The following is a 16,436-nucleotide window of genomic DNA, read 5'->3' as shown; positions in this document are numbered from 1 at the left end:
ATGCGCGACTTGGCCCAAACAAAGAAAGAAACAAACAAAAAATGGCTTTGGGGGTTCTGTTCCATGTGGCCAGATAGAACGCTGACAGGGACGTGAACCTCATGCCTGAGGCTGGCCGGGTCCTGGCTCTTCCCAAGGACCCTCCTCTGTCTCCAGGCCCCTCCCCCGCCAGCATCAGCTGCATCATTCAGCTGGGTAGGGTGCAAGAAAGCAATGAAACAGAGGAAGCTTTCCTCCAATTCTGTCTCTCCAACAAGGAGAGCTTAATGAGGCAGTTAAGCAGAACTATTTTCTCTTTATCTCCCTCTCCATCTTCCCCAGCGATGTCAGTGCGCGGAGCTGGAGGGCCCTCGAAGATGAGAAGAGCCTGTCCCCCTCGGTTGCAGGAATAGGTGAGGACTCAGTGGGGGGCAGCGGCTGGGCCAAGGTCACACAGCGAGTCGGTGGGATCACGGGCTTGGCAAACCCTGGCAGGAGAGGGGTTGGAATGGTCCAGGTGGGGCCTGTGGCAGGCTGGGATACGCGGGGCCTGGCCAGAGAGCGACGTCACTGTGAAGTGGCACTGCCCAAGTGGACGACATGGACTCTGTGTAGGAGGTCAGCTGAGTTTTCAAGAGAAGCTAAAATCCACCTTTATGAAGGACGCCATCTAGCAATTCAAAGTTCTAGAAAACCCAGCGTAGGCCACCCAGAGTGGTCCTCGCTGAGAACAGCGTCTTCACTCAGCTCCTAGGGTGCCCGTGGTGGGCACAGCCCAAAGAGCAGATGGGGAGTAGCGTTTGGTCCTGTGTGTGCAGGGTGTGCCTGGGCTTCTCCTGGGGCCCCGCGTAGTGAGATGGGAGCTTCCTGGCCCACCTGCATTAGTGTGCCCTCCAAAATCCCCTTCCAGCCAAGCGGTCTTCAGCAGCCTGCCATGCACAGTGTGTATGTTGTGCACTGCACAACGGCGCCCACTGGAGAGGTGACTGGGGTGCCCTCGGGCTGTGCTCGGCTTCCTTGCTCAGCTGCTTATCCTGGAAGAAGCATCTGATTGTTGTCATGCATCCACCCAGGGAGTTCTCTTCTTCTCATTCTCACAGTGCTGGGTCAGTTTGGGTCCTTCAAGAAGATGCCGAGATGAGGGACTTCCCTGGCGGTCCAGTGGTTAGGACTCTGGGCTTTCACTGCCGTGAGCACAGGTTCGATACCTGGTGGGGGAGCTAAGATCCCGCAAGCCATGTGGCACGGCAAAAAAACAACAACAAAGAAAAAAGAAGATGCCAAGGTGAGATTCGATGTGCAAGTGAATCATTAGGGGAAACAGCTCTAGGAGAAAAGGAGGAGGCGGGAGAGCCTTCAGGCTGAGATGCAACTCTGGCCTCCGTGCGGAGTGAGACAGGAGGGGCTCAGGCCTCAGCACAGTTCTAAGGAAGTTTTTCTGCAGGCTGATGGGGAATCTTGGAGCCAGGGTCCCCCATCGGAAGCATCCCACATCCTGCCGGGATGGGCCTACCTTTATTTCCCTTCCTCGCTGGGTCATTGGTGGGAGAACCTGTGGGGCTCAGGGTGGGTCCAGAGCACAGCGGTGGGGCTGTCCATCAAGTCACTCATGTGCCCCGCAGCAGGAGACCCCAGGGGATGACGGTCAAGGCCGTCATGGTGCTGAATCTGCTAGTGGGTTCCCTGATCTGTGAAGACACAGTTAAAAAGAGCCGGCGTGGTAAATCAGAGAAAGGCAAATATCATAGGGTGCTGCTCGTATGTGGACTCTGAAAAAAGGGTACAAATGAACTTATCTACAAAACAGAAATAGAGTCACAGATGTAGAAAACAAACTTACGGTTACCAGGAGGTAGGGAGAGGAGAGGGATAATTTGGGAGACTGGGATTGACATATACACACTACTATATATAAAATAGATAATAATAAGGGCCTACTGTATAGCACAGGGAACTCTACTCAATACTCTGTTATGGCCTATATGGGAAAAGAATCCAGAAAAGAGCGAATATATGTATATGTATAACTGGTTGACTTTGCTGTACCCCCGAAACTAACACAACATTGTAAATCAACTACACTGCAATACAACACACAAACAAACAGCCTGTGTGCAGCCTGGGATGTCTTTGACGGCTTGTATTTTAGGGTAGCCATTCAAGCACATCTTGCATTGTGGACCCTAGAAGATCTGAAATTGTTGCAGCCTAAAATATTTTTGCTCTGTTGTCTTCGAAGTCTCTCCTACCCCATGGTAGGTTTGATGCCTCATGCCCAAGGGGAACGCGTGGTCTTACACAAGCATATTCGTTTCTTCTCACTGCTGTGACAAATCTCAAGAACTCAGGGACTTAACACCATCTATGTTTCTTCTCTTACCATTCTGGAGGTCAGAAGTCAAAAATGAGTCTTGCAGACTAAAATCATGGTGTCGGCAGGGCTGGTTGCTTCTGGAAGCTCCAGGGGAGAATTTGTTCCTTGCCCCTTTCAGCTTCTGGAGGAGGCCTGCATTCTAGAAGGGCCATTGCCGCTTCCTCCATCTTCAAAACTGGGAACTGCTCCTCTGTTCCTCCTTTTTTGGGAACTGCCCCTCCGCTGCTTTCCGTCCACCTGCCCTATGTGGATCTGACCATCCTCTTCTCCTCTCCAGCTCAAGGATGAATGAGGGGCCCGAGCCTAGCCCATCAGAGTGGTTCATGCCCTTGGCCATGTCAGTGAGAGATTTACCTGGGATCTGGGGTGTGCTCTCTTTCTGCGAGGTGGCTAAGCCAGTAGAATGAAAATCTGGAGCTGCTCTGGGGGTTATCTTGATGGAGAGTAAAGTCTACAGAGAAGAAAACAGACTAAGAAGGAGAGAAAGGCCAAGTCCTAGTGACCTGGAGCACCTGGATTCAGCTGTACCTGAAGCTTGACAAGCCCTGACATTTTCAGATACTGAGATAAGAAATTCCGTTCCTGGCTTAAGCCAGCTTGAATTGAATTTGTAATTCTTGCTACTAGGCGTCCCGGATGGCACTCCCTTCTCCAATTTTGAGCACCCAGCCCCAAACGGCAGAATCAACACGCCGTTCTGTGTGGAGGCTTTGTTGGCCTTGCTTCTTTTCCGTCCTCTCCCTTCTCTCCCCTGCCAGCTATGCTCCTGGGTGATACATCCTAATGTATATTTAACAGGGGCTTAAAATCGAATTAATTTAGATTGGTTAATAAACGGTAACATCCGTTGCTAAATCAAGCTACACTTTCCTCTTGAGCAACTAAATTCATGCCTGTTGGTTTAATTTGTTGCTATTGTAATCCTTTAATGCTGATGAAATTATGGAAAGGTTTCTAGTGAAATTATCCAGATTTGATTAGGGTTGAACTTATTAATATTTTTCCTTCCCAGTGGTCGTTGGAGAGTGTACAAGTTCCCTGTGTTGTGGAGCACGATCTGCTTTTGGGTGTGCATTTATTGAGCACTGACTGTATGCCCAGCCCTGGCCGTTAACATTCTTAATGGAGCATCTGCAGGAAGAGGAGGTTCTGGGCTTCTATGCGACAGTTGTTGTAAGGGATTTAGGGGCACCAGGGGTCCCCTGAACTTTGCCTCCCAAACGGCCCCACCTCCAGGTAGGATGGAGCCTTTGCTGTCTGGTTCCCCGTAAACCCAGTGCTGGCCTGAAGCAGGGGCTCACATGCAAATCAGTTTGACCTTGAGCCTGACCCTGAAGAATTTCCCGCTGACACGTAGCACCTCTCCAAGACCCCATGGCGAGCTGGAACAGGCTGAGGCCAGAGCAGGAAAAAGGTAAAGTTCAAAACTGGATCCAGACCCAGCAGAGAAGAATGAGACCCAGACAGGTGGGTCTCCATCTGCCCCCTCTGCTCTCCTCCCCTCTAGTCCCTGCTGAAGGGGTACCAACTCCCCCCCGAACCCCCCGCTAACTCCATTTGTTCTGGAATGTGCCAGGCTTCGCCCCAGATGCCCCAAACAGCATATAATCGCACAAGAATCTGAAGTGTGTCCAGGTTCCCTCCTTCAGGAAAGAGGGGCATGGGGCAGGGCCTGGGAGCTAAGACCTGGGTGGTGGATTAGGTCAGGCCCAGAGAGGCCCAGAAGAGGGTCCCCCAGTTCAGATTCCCAGCCGGTCCATGGGGAGGGTGTCTCCAGGGTAGCCTGATTCACCCTCCACTTGCTGGCATTCTGGTCGGTGATTCCTGAGCTTGGCACGGAATTCTCTAGAAGGGTTGCCCCTTTTTCCCACGTGGGTGAGAGATGTAACAACCACCCCTTGTGGTGGCAAGGGGTCTGTGTCGTGCTGGACGCCTTTCAGGTCCCTAGGCCGGCAGGTTAAAGTCCCGCTGCCGAGCCTTTGCTGAACGCTGTTCCCTCCACTGGGCCCGCCTGCCCCCCTCACCCCACCAGCTTAGTCTTCAGGTCTCAGCAGAACCATCTCTTCTTCAAGACACTTCCCCTTTCTCCTCAGAATGCACTTTCCCGGCTCTCAGTGCTTCCCCTTTAGAGAATGATCGCAAGTGGTAAATCCAGAATTGTGAAATTTTTTCCTCGTAGCCGGCTTCCCCCCTGTAATGCCCAGGCTGCACGGTCAGCGAGAGCGGAAATCCCATGTTTCTCACCGAGACGTTGCCTACGGGTGGTCCACAAATGGATTTAGTTGCCCTTGCATAGAGTTTTATCATTTTTAACAAATTAATTGGCATCATTTTAAAGATAGGGGATTTCAGGAGTTCCCTGGCCGTCCAGTGGTTAGGGCTCTGTGCTTCCACTGCAGGGGGACGCGGGTTCGATCCCTGGTCGGGGAACTAAGATCCCACATGCTGCGTGGAACGGTGAAAAAAAGATAATAAAGTTAAGAGATTTCACATTAAAAATCTGGATCTGTGGCCTTTGTTAAAAAAAAAAAATCAGAAGATTTGGTAACCTTGGGCCCTACATTCTGACATGAGGACAAGTAGCCGGAATTGGCCTTTAAACAAGGCGGGTGCTCTCTTGTTCACGTCACCCCACTCCCCACCAGTCCCTATTGCCCCACACCCAAGCCGTTTTACTCATTTACGTTACCTGTCTGATCTCTGTAGGTTTTGGGTGTCAACCCCTTGTCTAGTCCTTTGCGTCCCCGGCCCTGACTGTACCTGGTGCATAGTAGAACTTTCGTGTTCATTCATTCCTTGCAATAGCCTAGTGGGACACAGCTTCCCATTTTCAAGATGAGAAAACTGAGGTTCCCAAGATCACACAGCCACTGAGTGGCAGAGCCAGGGTTTGAACCACTGATTATCTGGTTCCCAGTCCTGGGTTCATCCCACGCCATCCCACGCCCGCACTGACCAGGATGGAGAAAGCTTCTTTTCACTTAAAGTACCACCCGTAACCTCTTCAGAACTCCTGCCCACTCCATTTAGAGAAGGGATTGAAAACTCAGATGCTGTCAGAGGCCATGTGGGAACATAAAGGAGGGGACAGGAGTGACCTGGAGAGCAGAGGCCCCAGCCCAGCGCAGCCGGGCAGGAATGCGCCCCAACATGGCAAAATCTCTGATGAGAAGCCAGACATTTGGGGTATGTGTGGAATACCCCGATCTGTCGGCAGGCTGGGTTCCCCCACCGTGTTGCCGCGTTGTGCCCTTGGCTTCAAAGCTGGCTTTTCCCCACTGGCCGTGGAGGGCAGGCAGAGGGGGTCCTGGCCTTTTCGCTCACTGTTATCAGTGTGGTGCGGTCAGTGTCGTCTCAGCTGGGCTGAGGGGGCCCCTGAGTGGCCACCACCTCCAGACCCAGAACCGCCACCCTACCCGTATACCCACTGCTGCTGGGCCCTTCCCTCCTGGTGTTCGGTGGTTTACCGTTCATTTTATTACAACAAAGAAAAAGAGAAGTGTTGACCTGTGTACCAGGTACCACACGAAGCCCTGCATAGCTTCCAAAACGAAATCGGAAACTACTCCCAGAGTCTGAAACAGATGAGTTCTCCCACCTTCGGGAGCGCCACCTCCGTGAGGGCGGGGGTGTTGTCTGTCTTGCTCCGCGCGTCTCCCTGGTGCCTAGAACAGAATCTGGCACATAGTAGGCGCTGGGCAAATGTTTGTCGACTGACTGCACGACATCGTATCAGCAGGAAGCATTTCCCATGCATTTGCTAATGACGAGTCCACAAAAGGAGCTCCCGTGATTAGCCTTCCTTTCGGGGGGCGGCGTCTGAGATGACGAGAGGGGAAGGAATTGGACAGCATTCGCCCAGCTGTTCAGGATGGAGCCCACGGCAGAGCTCGGGCCTCTTCCTGCCGCCGCCGAGGAACAAAACCCACTCTCTTCTCTCTCTCTTCGCTCCATCACTGCAACTTGAGCTTTTATACACAGTGGATTTTCAGAGCCTGTGGTTGACATCCAACGAATAAATAGATGGGTGGAGAATAAATACCTCTTGGAACAACGTCAGCAAAGCTCTTCAAGACCACTCTGGGGGGCTTACTTCTTGGAAAAGGGCCTCACCTCTTCCTTCAGAAAGAGCTTCGTTCTGGAATCCAGGCAGCAGGCAGGGCTTGCTCCTGGAAGGGTATTTCAACATTCATCAAACGTAATTATTTCCTCAAGTAAAATATTTAAACAGAGCTTCACAGTATCCAACAAAAGAAAATGAGTTTTAGGGGAAATACACACGCACACGCGCACACACACACACACACACACACACACACACACACACACCAAATTCTTTCCTCAAAACATAAGCTGGAAGGATTTTTATCTGCTCTCAGAGGGAAAACTCAAGAGGTTTAATTTAAAACTTGGGCGGGCTCATGGCTTTTCAATGGGGTGATTGTTCCATAGTCAGGGAATGAGATAATAAGAAAACGTTTTGGAGTCCAGTGTTTGGTTTGGCTTCAGAAATTCAAACTGGAGTTCTTCTCAAAGCTCTCGGGGCCCTGTGAGTGCCTCGGCTGGAATCTCCTCAGGTCAGAGACCAGATTTGCAATAACATTTATGCAATCAGAGACTTCCAAGGGAATGCAGGCCAAGTGATTGCCTTGTGCATGTGTACAGAGCTGGGACAAGGACGTGGTTACCTACCCTGGGGGCTTGTCACCCAGCCCCCAGGTGCCCAGAGCCTCTGTATTGGTGTGAAACATGTACTGAGCAAGGCTTAAGAATCACCTGCCCTTATCTGGAAGCCCCCGGGGCAAGACAGCATCTTTTGACCTGTCAGGAGTTCATCATTCTCCCGCTGTCTTTGTCAGCCCACTAGCCAGGAAGTCCAAAACTGTCTTCTCAAAAATGCAGCCTGCATCCTCCCAGCTTCCCTGGGATTCTTTCCGTGTGGATTCTATCGGGTGGAAATGGGCAAAACCGGAGCACGAATGCTGACGACCGTCTTTCCCCTTGGCGTTGCTTCTCTCGCTCTGCTTTGGGCTGTCTTGGGAAAATGCTCATTTTCTATGAGAACAGGGCTTCCCAGGGTCAAGTTCAGGGTGCAGGGGAAGCCGGGCAGGACGTCTTGGTGGCTGTTATCCTGGAAGTAACCGGCACTTCGGGGACGGCCTCTGATCCGTGGGTGGCTAGGCGGGAAGGCAGCTTTGGGGTTGGACCACCACCCCATGGTGTCTCCCTAGGGAGGACACTATTCAACCCAGTGTAGTCCCCAAGGGCCTGCACTGAACTGAACTTTCTGTGTCTCCCTACTTAATCCCCACAGCAACCCATGGAGGCAAGTACAGTTAAAATCCCCATTGATGGGATGAGAAAACCGAGACTCAGAGTGGTGACATGCAAGTACCCAAGGTCACACAGCTGGAAAACAATGGAGCTGCAATTTAAACTCAGGTTAGCCGACTCTGGAGATTCTCTCTTGTCTAAACCTTTACAGTCTTTGGCCCCCTGAATTTTTTTTTTTTGGCTGCGTTGGGTCTTCGTTGCTGCACACGGGCTTTCTCTAGTTGCAGCGAGCGGGGGCTACTCTTCCTTGCAGTGCACAGGCTTCTTATTGTGGTGGCTTCTCTTGTTGCGGAGCACAGACTCTAGGCGCGCGGGCTCAGTAGTTGCGGCACGTGGGCTTCGTTGCCCCGTGGCATGTGGGATCCTCCCAGACCAGGGATCAAACCCATGTCCCCTGCATTGGCAGGAGGATTCCTAACCACTGCGCCACCAGGGAAGTCCTGGACCCCTGAATGTTAAGTCCAAGAGAAGCCCGAATAAGAAGGATCACTCTTGCAGCCTCATTTCTTCCAGGCACTTGGGTTTTAGAGCCTCTGTTCAAAACACATGAGCTCAACCAGCCGATATTGGGGATCCAAGGCATTACGTTTTTCTAGGGGAGTTCCCTGGTGGCCCAGCGGTTAGGATTCCAGGCTTTCACTGCCGTGGCCTGGGTTCAATCCCTGGTCGGGGAACTGAGATCCCGCAAGCCGTGCGGCCAGGCCAAAAAAAAGATTTTTTTTCTAGGCAAATACTTAGAGAAAACACAAACTGTCAGGGGCTGGGGAGAGGCGGCAATGGGGAGTGACTGCTTCATGGGTGTGACGTCTCCTGCTGGGGTGACGAAAATGTCCTGGGACTAGACAGAGGTGGCGGTTGCACCTAGGGAATGGGCTAAATGCCTCTGAGTTGTACATGTTAACATGGTTAATTTAGCGTGTTATGTGAATTTTACCTAAAATTTTTCTCTCTTGATACCTTTCCTTTATCTGACGTCTCACCATGGGAGTTAATCTTTGGTCTCAAGGTGTTGTCAATGCCACCATTGGGGTCATTTCCTTTGTTGGAAGGTGCTGAGCTAATACCCAGGCATAGGTTGGGGTATCTCACTGGCCAGCTGTCCTTTTAGAAAGCACAGGGAATGGGATGCCAGACAGGTACGTTTTGCTGTTTTTTTTTTGTTTGTTGGGGGGAAAGGGATACGGGAAAAGTGTGGTCGGCTAGAAGGCGGGATGTTGAAGTTCACCGGCTTTTCTTGTCTGGGCTGCTGGTCAGTCCAGTACATCCGTGTCCTGACTCCATCAACTGTCCCCAAGACCCTGGCCCTGCCCTCCAGGACAGCTGGGGTTCCTGAACCATCAGCCCTAGGAGCACAGCTGCCTGTGTATTTGCCGAAAGGCCTGATACAGCAATAGCTCAATTTTATTGATCGTGTCAAAAGCAGTAATTCAAGAAAGCTATTTAAATTCACCAGAGGAAGCCAGAGCAATTATCCGCGTCTGCATCAGATTCTCCATCATTTTTGTTATTGGCTCTTGAGCGTGGAGACAGACATTTTGTGTAAGGCTGACGTGGCAACACAAGGGCCGGTGAAGGCTAGGGGAAAAAATAATAATAACAGTTCGCCGGATATAAATCTATATGCATAAAGGTTTACGGGGTGTTACCATGGGGGCGTGCGGGCACCCAGTGGCTTCAATCCATTTTGTCCCTAATCCCAACCAAATCCCCCCAGCATAGTCCCACGGCCCCTATTTCAGCACATAATAACATTGTGATTTGTGACGAAGCAGGTGATTTTTGTTGTTGTTGCAGTCTTTCCCCTGTAGTTAAACTTTAATGAAAGCTTAAATCACACCAAAATTCTTGTGGGTGACAAGTGAATGAGATCAGTGGAAGGGACAGTGAGTCTGGTTGGAGGGGCTATGGCTGCAGGGAGGCAGGGGAAGGGGACCCGCCCCAGCCTCTACCACACTGCCTTGGACCCCAGAGGATAGCATCCTCCCTGGGCAGGAGTCATGATTAATTCAGCCCTAAATCCCTGGCACTTGGTATACAGTGCCTGGTACACAGCGGGTGCTCAATGAATAATTGAATGAATGAATGAAGGAGCTGGGTGGCTACTTACTTTAAATTGTGGTTTGCCAAACTCAGCTACTCCTGTATATCACGATGTCGTGATATTTTCTCTGTCTGTGCTGGACATCTTCCGTTTGTCTCTGCAGGTCTACTCTCCACCCCTTTTCCATTCTGTTCCCTACAGGCTGACCCCTGTGGGCTTCATCCCCCAAGCTCCCAGCCCTCTGGTATCCAGCTGGATTCAGCCCACGGGAGGTACCAGCTGGCAGCTGGAGGCCAGTGGAAAAAGAAGCCAGGATATTTATTCCCCAGCTTCCTCTCTGCCTTGCTTCAGGTGGGCTGTGTCCCTTCAATAAAGGATAAGACTCCTGTTGAGTGTTCCCCTCCTATAGCGCCCGGCTTCAGGTTCTAGTAAGGCTCTCACCCTTGTCCCTTTCATGTGCAGTAACAACTCCCCATATTGCTATTGGGGGGAGGGGTACCATCCCCTGCCCAGACTTTTACAAATGGTCGCTTTGTTAAGTTTTCTCAGTTTCCCATCTGACTGTGCCCTCCTCTATTTTCTTTTGGGATCCTGACTAATAGTATAGCTAAACCATTGCATTCTCATTATTAGTCCCTTTAAAAACAATTCATGTATTTTTATCCGAGTATTGACTTTGCCTTGCCGTCAGCAGTTGTCGTGTAGTGTCAGATCGGCAGCCTAGAATCACCTGGAAGCTTGTTAGAAATGCAAATGCTTGGGGCCCACCCCAGACCTACTGAGTCAGGTACTCTGGGGGTGGGCCCAGCTACCTGTGTTTTCACAAGCCTTCCAGGGGATTTTTGACGCATGCTCAAGCATGAGAACTGCAGCTCTAAGTAATAATTCCTGCGGATCATAGGTTTGGTGTGTGTAGTTCACACTACGGGTTGCTTTCCCAATATCCATTCTTCTTACCTTTCTTTGTAATAAAACCCTGTTTTATTGTTTAGGACAGCACGGTACCCAGTTTAAACTCCACCTTTCCCAGCAATCCTTTGCACGTAGGGGTGGTTCATGGTCCGCGTCTGGCCAAATGAGACGTAAGTTAGATGTGGTTGGGCCTGTGAAAGTTCTTTAAAAAGTGAGGGGTGGGGGTGGGGAACAGAAGGAACCAAGGCTGATCTCTTTCCCTTTGTTCTTTCCCTTCTTCCTGCCTGGAATTTAGATGCAATCCTGGAGGTAGAGCAGCCGCCTTGTGACCATAAGGTGACCATTAGAATAAAAGGCTTAGAAAAGGGCTCGAGTTACCATGGCATGGTGGAGCTGTCTCTTAACAAAGAGAAATAAATCTCTTATCTGAGTAAGTCACTGTGATTTTGGTTTTTAGATATATGTAGCCAAATGCAATTCCCAGTTAAAATAAATACATAACTATGACAGTAAAAAGTGTTCCTCTGTGTGTGCCACTCCAAATCATGCAAGCCATGAAACTCTGTTTGCATGAAAGCCTCATCATTAAAGGCAAAGACACTGTTTGAAACTGGAAAAAAGAGGCTAGCCTAGGAGAGAGCTGGGTACATAGCAGATGCTGGGTTTTATGTGTTTGTTTTTACCTACATCCTTGCAAACATGGATTTGAAAAGATTTCTGGAATCAAGTTAAGCTGAAATTAAATTGGGAGAAGAGTTAAGGACACCTGGGAGGTCTCAAATGACATTTTCGCCCATCATCATTATCATCGTCGTCATCAGCAGTCTCAAAATCTCTAGAATACACACTGTTTACAGGGCCACATGCCAGGCATAGGAACTCTGAAGGCACACTGGCCTGATCTGAACTTCCAAGAAGCCAGTGTGCAGGCAAGAGGAGAGGCCACGAGGGCATCAGAGCTGTGTAATCACAGAAGACTGCTTGGAAGAGGTGGCATTTGGACTGGCAGCAGGGGTAAAAGAGAATGCCCATTGAATGAATATCTACTTTTCCTAGACACTGTGTAGAGGCTATTGCCAGCCTCATAACCTCTCTGTGATAAAGGGATTATCACGAGGGAACTGAGGCTCAGAGAGGCAAAGTGACTTGCCCAGTGTCACACAGCCTGTTATGTGTAGATCTAGGGCTCAGCTCTGAACTGTGAGAAGCCAAGCTGAACTTATCAGCATTTTAAATGGGGTTTCCCTAGGACACTGAGAAATGCGAGGGAGAGGACCCCAACCCCAGAGAGACCATAGCCTCTTAATACAGCCAAAGGCTTAGAATCTATCAGAGCCCTCCAAGGTGCTTTTAATTATCCACATTTCCAGAAGAGGAGACCAGCTTAGAGAGGCGAAGCCACTTTCCCAGGGTCACACAGCTGGAGGAGCAGAGCTGGAGCTCAGGCCCAGGTCCGTGGGGTTCTAGGGGCTCAGAGTGCACTGGGTATCCCAGGAAGTCTTCCTGGAGGAGGAGGGCTGAATGTGGCCAAGAAGGTAGTGGAGGGAAGATCTAGGCAAAGGTGTGGCAGTGGGAATATGCAGGGTCTATGTGGCCTGGATTAACAAAGAATCCAGTGTGGTTTTTAAAAAATTAACTAATTAATTAATTATGTTTTAGCTGCATTGGGTCTTCGTAGCTGTGTGTGGGCTTTCTCTAGTTGCAGTGAGTGGGAGCTACTCTTCGTTGCAGCGCACTGGCCTCTCATCTTGGTGACTTCTCTTGTGGAGCACGGGCTCTATGCACACAGGCTTCAGTAGTTGCGACATGTGGGCTCGGTAGTTGCGGCGCACAGGCTCTAGAGCGCAGGCTCAATAGTTGTGGTGCACGGGCTTAGTTGCTCTGCAGCATGTGGGATCTTCCCGGACAAGGGATCGAACCCATGTCCCCTGCATTGGCAGGAGGATTCTTAACCACTGCGCCGCCAGAGAAGTCCCAAGAATCCAGTGTTCATCGTGTCTTTCCTGTGTGCACCATTCTGCACCCTTCACAGTTATTATCCCCTTTCATCTTCACAACCTTATGAAGTTGGTACTATTTTTGACCCCATTTTACAGAAAGGAAACTGAGGTGCATTATTAAGCTCTCTGTCCTTGACTTTCAAAGTCTTTTTCTTATTGCTCATTCTGCAGGCAGCCCTGCACCCTGAGCACGTGTTCTGTGCAATTTCAGGTGACCGTAGGCAGCAGGGGCCATGCGGTTTGATCACTTGAGGCTTCTCCCTTAACCTCCTAATCTCACGGGTGGATGCTGTTGTAACTGTTCTCTTCTTCCTCCTCTTCACCTCAGGGCCCCACAGTGGATGTCTGTGGCCCTCTTGCCTAGGGTCTTTCCTTCTGCAAGGAAATATCTCATGTCCCACTGGGGAATCACCCTTCCATTATACTTCACCCTTTAAGTGAGTCAAACTCTCCCCATTGCCACAGCCACTGGGTCAGGGACAGTCTTGTGACCCAGCCATGTGCCTCAGGCTGGGCCAATGAGAACCTTCCCTGGGACTTTTGCTGGAACTACTTGGGAAAAAGATCTCGCTTTCTATGCTACGTTGCTATGCTGGTGGGATGTAACTGAACCTGCCTGAGAAGGAAACCAGCCTAGAGGAAAGTAGCAGCAGGAAGGAGAGACAAGTGATGACATTATTTGCACCCCTGAATCCAGCCAGGCCTGAAATCCACCTGGGACTTTTCAGTTCCATGAAACAAGAAATCTGAGAGTTGGATGTCTATCTCTGGCTATGCAATTGTCCCCTCCCTATCCCCCAACCTGGATCATTTCTGGTTGCAGCAGACTTTGCTGAGGTTTGGGGAGCGAGGGAGAGGTCTGGCAGCCAGTCTTTTTTCTCAAGACTCCCCCACTTTCCTGTTTTCCAGTGCTTTCCTTCTCTCACTCCCCAGGCAACTCTATTATCGAAACATTCCTATGCAGCCCCCTAGCAAGGTCAGTCTCCAAACCCTCATCGTGTCCTACAAAGGAAATGGCCACCCGCTCTCTCCCCATACCCCAGCCTCACAGACAAAGGAAATGGCCACCTGCTCTCTCCCCATACCCCAGCCTCACAGGCAAACCAGCTTTGGCCTTTGCCATGTCCACTTTCCCCTCCCTTTAGTGAGTAAGTTAATGGCACCAGAAGGTCTAAGTTCAGGTCCCAAACCCTCTGTTCAACAGTTGTGTGACCTTGGGCAGGTAACTTAACCTCTCTCTGCCTCCGTAACCTGGTCTGTAGAATGGGAATACGGATAATGCACTTGTCTCAGGGTTGCTGTGAGGATTAATTGAGTGAATTTATGGAAAACGTATATAGCGATTTCTCTATAAGCATTTGTAGAGAATGGTATAGGATGGCATAGGAACCAAGTGTTTTGTGCCACCTCCATTAGGAAGCAGAAGTAGTTACCATTCCCCTAACCCCAGTGCATCTGGAGGACTTTGAAAAAAATGTCTCCCGGGCTTCCCTGGTGGCGCAGCGGTTGAGAGTCCGCCTGCCGATGCAGGGGACACGGGTTTGTGCCCCGGTGCGGGAGGATCCCACATGCCGCGGAGCGGCTGGGCCCGTGAGCCATGGTCGCTGAGCCTGTGCGTCCGGAGCCTGTGCTCCGCAACGGAAGAGGCAGCAGCAGTGAGAGGCCCGCGTACTGCAAAAAAAAAAAAAAAAAAAAAAAAAAAAAATGTCTCCTGCCCAAATAGAAAGGAGGAAGCAGGGGGTGGGGTTAGGGTTAGGGAACCTTCAGCATGGGATGGGGGTGGAGGGCTTTGGACTTGATTCCTGGGTGGGAATGAGGTGCTATTTCTAGTTTTTCAATAGAGAGAGGAGATTTCCCAAGAGTTTGCTGTGTGGGGTGGTATGCAGTGGCGCCACATTCTTGCTATAACTTAAGGACTCCACCCACCCCGCTCCAGAGCTGGATAATAAAGGCGCAGTCCCCCTGCGTGAGCTGAACAGCCTAACAGCTGACGTGGAGATGAAAAAAGGACCCAATCAAGCTAACAGCCCTTCCCGGCTGCCCTGCAATGATTGCGCTTTGTGCTGAGCTGGGGAAAATGTTGGCCATTTAAGCTTTCACGCTCTCTGGGGAGCAGCTGCGAGAGGAGGGGCAACCGCTGGGTTAGACTGGAGAGAGTTTGAGCCGCTGTGGGCAGCAGAGAGGGGAGTCTTATTCCAGGCAAGCTCAATGCCCTTCCATGTCTGAAATAACTGCATACTCATGTTCATGCAGACGGCAGGCTATGGTGGTCTTGCTTTGCCCCATTTTACAGATGAGGAAACTGAGGCTCAGAACGAGAAGTGAGCCACTCAAGGTCAGATCAAATGCGGAAAGTTCCAAATGTGGACCAGGTCTGTCTGACTCCAAATTCCGTGTAATTTTTGTTGTGCAGGTGGCCTCACAGATCTGGTAGGAACAGGATGGAGGAGGTGGTGTGGGAGTGGAGAAGCCAATTTGGGAAGCAAACCAGAGAGGGCTGAACCTGGGGGCTTTGCATGTGAGAGCGAGGGCAACATAGATGCAGCCAGTTGGAGGAAAAGTGTGTGTGTGTGTGTGTGTGTGTGTGTGTGTGTGTGTGTGTGTGCGCGCGCGCGCGCGCGCGCGCGCGCATGCGCGCGCACACAAAAGAGAGAGAATTATCAGCCTCTTTCTTGGTTCTTCAGAATTCCCTGATGTCCCAGATCACTTTCAGGGCTGTGAAATATCCACTTATTTCTTATTCTACATAAACCATAAACATATATTTAATTGAGCACCTACTACATACCAGGCACTATGCTAAACTCTGGGAAATCTAGCAGAGGACAGGACAAAAATCGGATGATTCATGGAGTATATATTCTAATTGGGGGTAGAGACACCAACAAAGGTAAATAACCAAGAAGGGACAAAGTAAGGTAAGTTAAGAGCAGAGTCTCAGGCAGTAAGGCAGAGGGGATAGGAATGAAAATCTCTGGCATGGGCAGGGAGGAGGAGATGTTCAAGCTGGGATCTGTGCGTCAGGAAAAAGCCAGAGACTGGGTGTCTATATGCTGGGACTGGATGAGCTGACCTCTGACGCCCTTTACCTTCACCTGAAGGGAGAGAGATTGAATAGAAACCCCTCAGATGATAGCAGTTACCATTTATATCTTGACTGCAACTTCCTGAGAGACCCCGAGCCAGAATTACCCCTGAAGTCACTCCCAAATTCTTGACCCACAGAAACTGAGATAATACTTAATTGTTGTTTAATGCTGCTAAGTTTGGGGGACTTCTGTTATGAGCAATAGATAGCTAATACAAGAGCCATCTCGGATGGATTGTTTCTCTTTGAGGGTGAGAAAAATCTTTCCTAGAAACTTGCTTGCCATTGGCCAGATTGTGTCACATGATCACAGCTAGCCCAGTCTCTGGTTGGGGGCATGATCCTCCTGGACCAATCAGGACCCAGGGCCTGGGGCTGACTCTCTAGAAACACTGAGGTTGGCCGATGCTGGAGCAAAGCCCCGGAAGAAGATTTACAAACACTTCCTCCAGACCTCTGAAGCCTCCCACGGTTTAACCCCCAATATACCCTTTACAATGACCAGTTATGGAACACAAACTGTACGCCTGCATTTTTACCCGTACTAAGTTCTGACTCCACAGTTTTCGTGCCCGAGTTCCCAGTTAAAATCCCACCCTTCCTTCAAGGATGACCCCAGTCTCCATCTCATCTTGGGAGCCTTCCAAGGCCCCCCACAGGGGTTCATCAGACAGATACGGGTGATTTAACCACTTGCGGTCACCGCCT

Source organism: Lagenorhynchus albirostris, chromosome 14 (genome assembly GCF_949774975.1).
Source record: "Lagenorhynchus albirostris chromosome 14, mLagAlb1.1, whole genome shotgun sequence".
NCBI lineage: Eukaryota > Metazoa > Chordata > Mammalia > Artiodactyla > Delphinidae > Lagenorhynchus > Lagenorhynchus albirostris.
Note: the sequence above shows the minus strand (reverse complement) of the source record.